Source organism: Hemiscyllium ocellatum, unplaced genomic scaffold (assembly GCF_020745735.1).
Source record: "Hemiscyllium ocellatum isolate sHemOce1 unplaced genomic scaffold, sHemOce1.pat.X.cur. scaffold_154_pat_ctg1, whole genome shotgun sequence".
Lineage (NCBI taxonomy): Eukaryota > Metazoa > Chordata > Chondrichthyes > Orectolobiformes > Hemiscylliidae > Hemiscyllium > Hemiscyllium ocellatum.
Genome location: NW_026867806.1, coordinates 590,604 through 597,400, shown reverse-complemented (window position 1 = coordinate 597,400; position 6,797 = coordinate 590,604). Strand labels below are relative to the sequence as shown.

The 6,797-nt window shown below is 43.8% G+C and overlaps 1 non-coding gene across 1 annotated transcript; it reads left to right on the top strand.

The window, feature by feature from the left end:
• Positions 1-6,156: 6,156 nt before the first annotated feature.
• trnas-uga (transfer RNA serine (anticodon UGA)) lies at positions 6,157-6,238 on the top strand. Its single transcript has one exon. It is a non-coding gene; the product is annotated as a tRNA-Ser (tRNA).
• The last annotated feature ends 559 nt before the right edge of the window (positions 6,239-6,797 follow it).

The window sequence follows — 6,797 nt, the reverse complement described above, 5'->3', positions numbered from 1 at the left end:
TGTCCCATGCAGTGAAGGTGTGTGTGACAAAAACATGTAGTGTGTGTAGATTAGACTTACAGTGTGGAAACAGGCCCTTCGGCCCAACAAGTCCACACCGACCCGCCGAAGCGAAACCCACCCATACCCCTACATTTACCCCTTACCTAACACTACGGGCAATTTAGCATGGCCAATTCACCTGACCCGCATATCTTTGGACTGTGGGAGGAAACCGGAGCAAACCCACGCAGACACGGGGAGAACGTGCAAGCTCCACACAGTCAGTCACCTGAGTCGGGAATTGAACCCGGGTCTCAGGTGCTGTGAGGCAGCAGTGCTAACCACTGTGCCACCGTGCCGCCCAAAAGATGGAGAGTGGGAGGATGTATGTGAAAAACATGCAGAGGCTGTGTGAGACCATACAGAGAAGCTGTATGTGATCAGACAGGCAACGCATGTGTGACAAAAACAGGCCGGATGTCCTCAAATATGAGAGAGGATTTAGATTATTTATTTATGTTCGGACTTGCCATTGATTGTTTTGGCAAACAGTTTGGATATTTAGCTGCCATTTTATTTGTTTCTGGAAATATTAGCACAAAATAAATTAAATACAATCCCTCAGCACTGACCCTCCGACAGCACCCACTCTCCCAACACTGAACGGGCGACGATGGCACTTACTCAGCACTGAACCTGTGACACTACCCTCTCTCTCAGTACTGACGCTCCATCAGTGTCTGCTCCCCCAACACTAACCCACTGACTGTGCCCACTCCCTCAGAATTGATCCTATTACAGTGACTGATCCTTCAGCACAAACCATCTGAGAGTTTCTGCATTCTCAGTACTGATGCTCTGACAGCGTCAGCTCCCTCAGCACTGAACCTCCAAAAGCGCCTGCCCTTTCAGCACTAACCTTTTGCACTGGAAAAAGAAAGCGCCGTTCCGTCAGTTCCGGCCCTCTGACAATGCAAACTTTCTTGGCTCCCTCATTAGAGCCTGGTCCTGGTGTACTACTTTACTCACTTGCACAGTGTTCAGAAGTTCCGAAGCAGCCACAGATATCATCTGTGAATTGCTGAGCCAAATGATAATAGCAGCCTCCTGCGAGTGAGGCAAACAGAGGGAGGTGAGCAGTAAACGTATTTGTCACTGTCAACTTTGATGAATTCCTGCCTCATCCTCAACACAGGTCCATAAACTGCGGCCAGACAGCCTCTTATTAACAGTCACAGGCCACATTGGATTTGTTCCTGGGTTTGGATTGGCCCGGTGTTAGATGTGAAGGTAGGTGAGCAATTTGGTGGTCGTGAACACAGTTCGGTATGTATACGTAAGCAAAAGAATGGGATAGTAATGTACTCCTTGGGAGAGAGTAAATCTGAGAGAAAGGCAATTAGAATGAAATTTGCAAGATTTAGTTTGCACTAGATGTGGAATGAAACGGTTGGAATGAACACAATTGAAATGTGGAGCTTATTCAAGCAACTGATATTGTATGTACTTGATGAGTATGCACCTGTCAGTTATGAAGGAAGTTGTCGAGCGAAGCGGCCGTGGCTTACTAAGAAACTTGAAGCTCATGTCAAGAGAAAGTAGGTGGCTTACTTTAGCATTTGACGTGAAGGCTCAGTTAGGACGATTGAGAGTTACAAGTTAGTTAGGAACGACCTGTACAGAGAGTCCATAAGAGGCAGGAGAGGACATGAGAAGTTGCTTGCGGATAGAGTCTTAGAAAACCCTAAGGCTTTCTACGTGTGTATGAGGAATCAAAGAACGACGACAGTAAGATTAGGACTAGTCAAAGAGAGTAGTGATGAATTGTGTGTGGGGTCAGAGGAGGAAGGAAGCCGCCAAACGAATATTTTTCGTTAGTATTCATAGTGGTTTAAGACAATATTGTCGAGGAGAACCTGAGATACAGGTTACTAGCCTGGGTGGAAATGAGATTTACAAGGAGGACTTCATAACAATTCTGGAAGGTTTGAAAATAAGTAAACCCCTGAGTCGGCTGGGATCTATCCAACGATTTCCTGGGAAGCCAGTGGGGAGATTGCAGAGCCTTTGCCTTTGATCTTTATTTCGATATTGTCTACAGGAATAGCACTCGAAGATTGGAGGATAGCAAAAGTTGTTCCCTTGTTGAAGAAGCGGAATACAGATGACCCAAGTAATCAGAGCCCAGTGAGACTTACCTTTCTTGTAAGAAAAAAACAAATATGGAACTGAGTATGAGAGATTGCATGTATAATCCATCAGCCAGCAATAATTTGATTTCAGAGCGTCAACATGGTTTCGTGAGTTTTTCGAGATGGTGACCAAGCATGTGGATGAGGGTAGCCATTTGATGTGGTGCACATGACGTCTGTAAAGCCTTTGATAAGCTTCCACATGTTAGGCTGTTGGAGAAAATGCAGAGGCATGTGATTGACGATGAATTCGCAGTTTGGATTAGAACCTGGCTTTGTGTGAGAAGGCAGCAAGTGGTGGCTAATGAAAAATATTCATTCTGGAATCCGGTTACGAGTGATTTGGCACAAAGATCTGTTTTGGGATCACTGTTGTTTGCCATTTTCGTAAATGACTAAGACGCAGGCATAAGTTGATGGGTTAGTAAGCTTGCAGATAACGCTAAAGTTGGCGGAGTAGTGGACAGCGCAGAAAAATGTTGCAGGTTGCAGGGGCGCTTGGACAAACTGCAGAGTTGGTCTTAGAGGTGGCAAATGAAGTTCAATGAAGCTAAATGTGAGGTGACTCACTTTTGGGAAAAATAACAGGAAGGCAGAATATTGATTTAATGGAAAGATTATTGGTAATGTGGATGCGCAGAGTGACCTTGGAATCCACGTACATAGTTTCCAGCCAGAATGATTTTCCTTTGGATTACGGATAGTGTCGAAACAGGCCTTGAGGCCCAACAACGATACACCGAGCCGCCGAAACGCGACCCATTTTCCTACACTTTCCCCTTTAACTCAACTGCACATTTTTTTTGGATTGTGAGGGCAAAACCGAGAACCTGGCGGAAACCCACGGAGAGAATGTGCAAACTCCACAGCGAGAGTTGTTAGAAGCGGGAATTGAACGTGGGTCTGCAGTATTGCAATACAGCAGGATGCACCACTGTGCTACTGCGAAAGAGTGCGTTGTTACCGATTTCATTGGTACAGGAATGAGTTCCTGAGCTACAATTTCATGCTGCAACTATACAAAACACTTGTGTGGCTCCACTTAGAATATTTTGAACTGCCTGGTCACCCCATTCCAGGAAAGATGTGGAAGCATTTGAAAAATTGCAGATGAGATTTAACAAGATATTGCCTGTTCTGGAGGAAAAGTCTTACCAGGAAAATCTGAGAGACTTGGGTCTGTCCTCATTGGAAATAAGAAGTCTGAGAGCGGATTTGATATAGAGTTACAAGTTTTTGCAAGGTTTTTTTTAACACAGGTTGAGGTTCAGGGTGTAGGTCTGCTCCCTGAGCTGCAGGTTTAAATGAAACATGCAGCTCAGCGATCAAACCTACTCCCGAGAATTATAAGAGGATTAGATAGGGTAGACTGTGGAAGTCCTTTACTAAGGAAGATGATGTCAGATTGTACGAGTGGTCATAACTACAAATTGAGGGTTTATAGGTTGCAGCCGGATGTCAGAGGCAGGTTCTTTGTTCAGAGAGTAGTAAGGGTGTGGAATGCCCGGCCTGTCAATGTCGTTAACTCAGCTAAATTGTGGAGATTTAAACAATCCTTGGATAAACACATGGATGATGATGGGATAATATAGGGGGATGAGCTTAGTTCACAGGTCGGTGCAACATCGAAAGCCAAAGGACCTGTGCAGCGCTGTATTGTTCTATTGTTCTATGTTCTAAAGCTAAATCTCCTCATCGGGGGCCTCCATCCCATGGCATCAATTAGGATTTCACCAGTTTCCACATTTCCCCTCCTCCACCATCCCTCACTTCAAAACCTCGAGCTCAGCACCGTCCTTATGACCTGTCCCATCTGTGCCATTTCCTTCCCAACCATGTGCATCACCCTCCTCTCCAAACTATCAACTTTACAACCTTCTCCGTGCACCTATTGCTTGCCCACCCACCCAACCTGTTACTATCCATTTCCATATTCCGCTGTCCTCATCGCAAAATGTCCTCCCACCCATTGTGTATCGTCAATAAAACTGGGCACATTTCACTCTGCCAATTCCACCAAGTCATTAAGGCAGATATAAATCATTGCAGTCCTATGACTGATCATTCCACCATTTTACTAATTACATTTTTACAACTTGAAAAATTCGCAAGAATCCAGATTATGTGTCTTCCATGAAATTAACAACGGACAATCCTGGCCTTGTTTTAACACAACACCGTGAACCACTACCTTGTGTAATGGCTTTTGATATGGTCTCTTATGGAATGACTACTAACATTTGATCACCTCTGCCTGTAATATGATCAAAGAACTCTGGCAAAGTTGTCAAGTGTTTTTCCTTTCAAGAAATAATGTTGACTCAGTTTGACTCCAATCATCTTTTCTCAACGTCCTGCAATTTCTTTCTTCACAATTGTCCCTAGCAGTTTCCAAATGTCAGATACGATATTTGAACAGATGGAAGCCATTCGTCCAATCAGGTCAGCTCCACCTTTTAATGAAGTCATGTCTGATTTGGTTAATTGTTAATTGCACTTTTCCGCCTTATCCCCATTCTTTTTGATTCCCGAAGTGACTAATTGGGAGGCCGTCTCAGGCTTGATTATACTCAGCCTTGACAGCCTTTCATTGGAAAGAATTCTGCAGATTTGCTACTCTCTGAAAGACGGAATGTCGTCCTCATCTGTGTCTTAAATGATTAACGGTTCCCCTAAGATTAGGCTCTATATACTCTTCGCAAATTTCGTTTTTCATTAAATATATTTAGTCCCAGTCCTCTAGAAACTGACCCTGATCGTTGGCAACATTTCCTCTAGAACATCAACCCAACCACCCGCACTGCGCCCTCCCCCATCATTATTAACAGACCATAAAAATCTCCCGTTAACCTTCTTTGTTCCAAAGAAAAGAATCGCAACCTCAGTAATTTCTCGACAAAAGGGGTTTGCTCTTCGCTGGACATAATGCAAGGCGGAGGATTGTGAAGATATTTTGGGAAAATATCGCCAGTTATTAGGTTAAAGAAAACAAGGAAAAATAACAGTAAACGCATGTCTCCAGCTTTGGAAAACTTTATAATCTCTTTGGGAAGCGAAATCAGAGGTGAACGAAGGGTGGATCGCTCCATTTAACACAGCCAGTCTTTAAGAGGCCGCGACGTTGACTCTGTTGTTTTCTGGACATGAACCGATCTGAGATATTGAAAGGATTTTCCTTCCTGCACATCAGGAATTCAAACCTCGCCACAGCTACAAGACCACGAGAATACTGGGTTACAAACAAGTTAAGAAAAAGCCTCGAAGAGAGCAGGACTCCTTTTGTAGAAAAGTTGGTTGCTGTGACGTGGATATGTTTGCAGCTGGTACAGGATTGTTGCCATTTCACTGCAGTGAATGTCCCAGGATTTACTGTTTTTTGGATCGTGCAATGAATAAGTTAACCCGTCTCTGTTGCGTAATTGGTCAACACTTTCATCCATTAACCGAGCGGTTGGTGGTTTGGGACGTTCCAGGGTCGGATCTCTCACTGCTCATGCTTCATTGGTATTCTTTCCTGCACAGCTCCGGGATTTTAATGTGGTCAGGAAAATATTCCCCAAACAGGAATCTTATTCAGAATCGCAAAGGAATTTCTGTACCGTTTTAATGGCTAATGCAAAGGACTGTGGATGTTGGGAATGTGAAAAAAAAGAAAATTCTGGGGTATGTCAACAGGTTTGTCTGTACTACTTGGAGAAAACGGAGTTCTGATAACGTTCTGAAGAAGTTTTGAAACGTTGAATCGCCTTTTCCCAGCCCAGATCCTGCTCGACCGGCTGAGTATTTTTCTGCATTTTCCGCCGTCGTTTAAGCTGAATATAGATCCCACCTATCGTGGTGGAACACCCAGACCCACTTTGTCCAGACATTTCATCGATTTGAAAGCTGTGGGTTTTGAATTCAAATAAACCAAACCATGATTCACTACTGCTAAGCTCCCCAGGGACAGAGACCTGGAAATGAGAGCTCTGTCTATCCAGTTGTAGTTGTGGTCGAGTGGTTAAGGCGATGGGTTTGAAATCCATTGGGGCATTCCCACGCAGGTTCGAATCCTGTCAACTACGGTGAATTTTGGTAGCCTTTCGCTTTTGGAGATTCAGATCACGGCGGGGAGAATCACTTCATCCAGGTCATGAATGGTGCAAATCTCCAGTTCACTCAATGAACTGCACAGATGCATACTTGCTTCGCCAAATTTGTTTAGACTCGTTATGACACAGCATAAACCCTCCAGCTTACGATAAAACCAGTAACACAGAAAGGATTTATGCTGTACAGGAATCGGCAACAATTCGATTGGCCAAGAAGTAAAAAATCAGCACTTCATTTCTAAAGTAAGAGAGAGATTAATTAACAAACCAATGTATATCTATTACCCATTTTGATGTTCCATTCGATAATGCTATTCAGATAAAACTCCCAGTTAAGTTAAAAAACAGCACTTCTTTATCAAAACCAGGCAGCTGTAGGTTCTTGTCTTCGGATTTTCCTGTCTCTTCTTTGTCCCTGTTGGGAGGTTCTGTGTCAAAGATCACGGATCGAAAAGTTATTTTCCACATATATATTTTTTCAAGAAGATTGTTACATGCGAGGTCTTGGCAGTCCTTCTCCGAACTGTTCAAT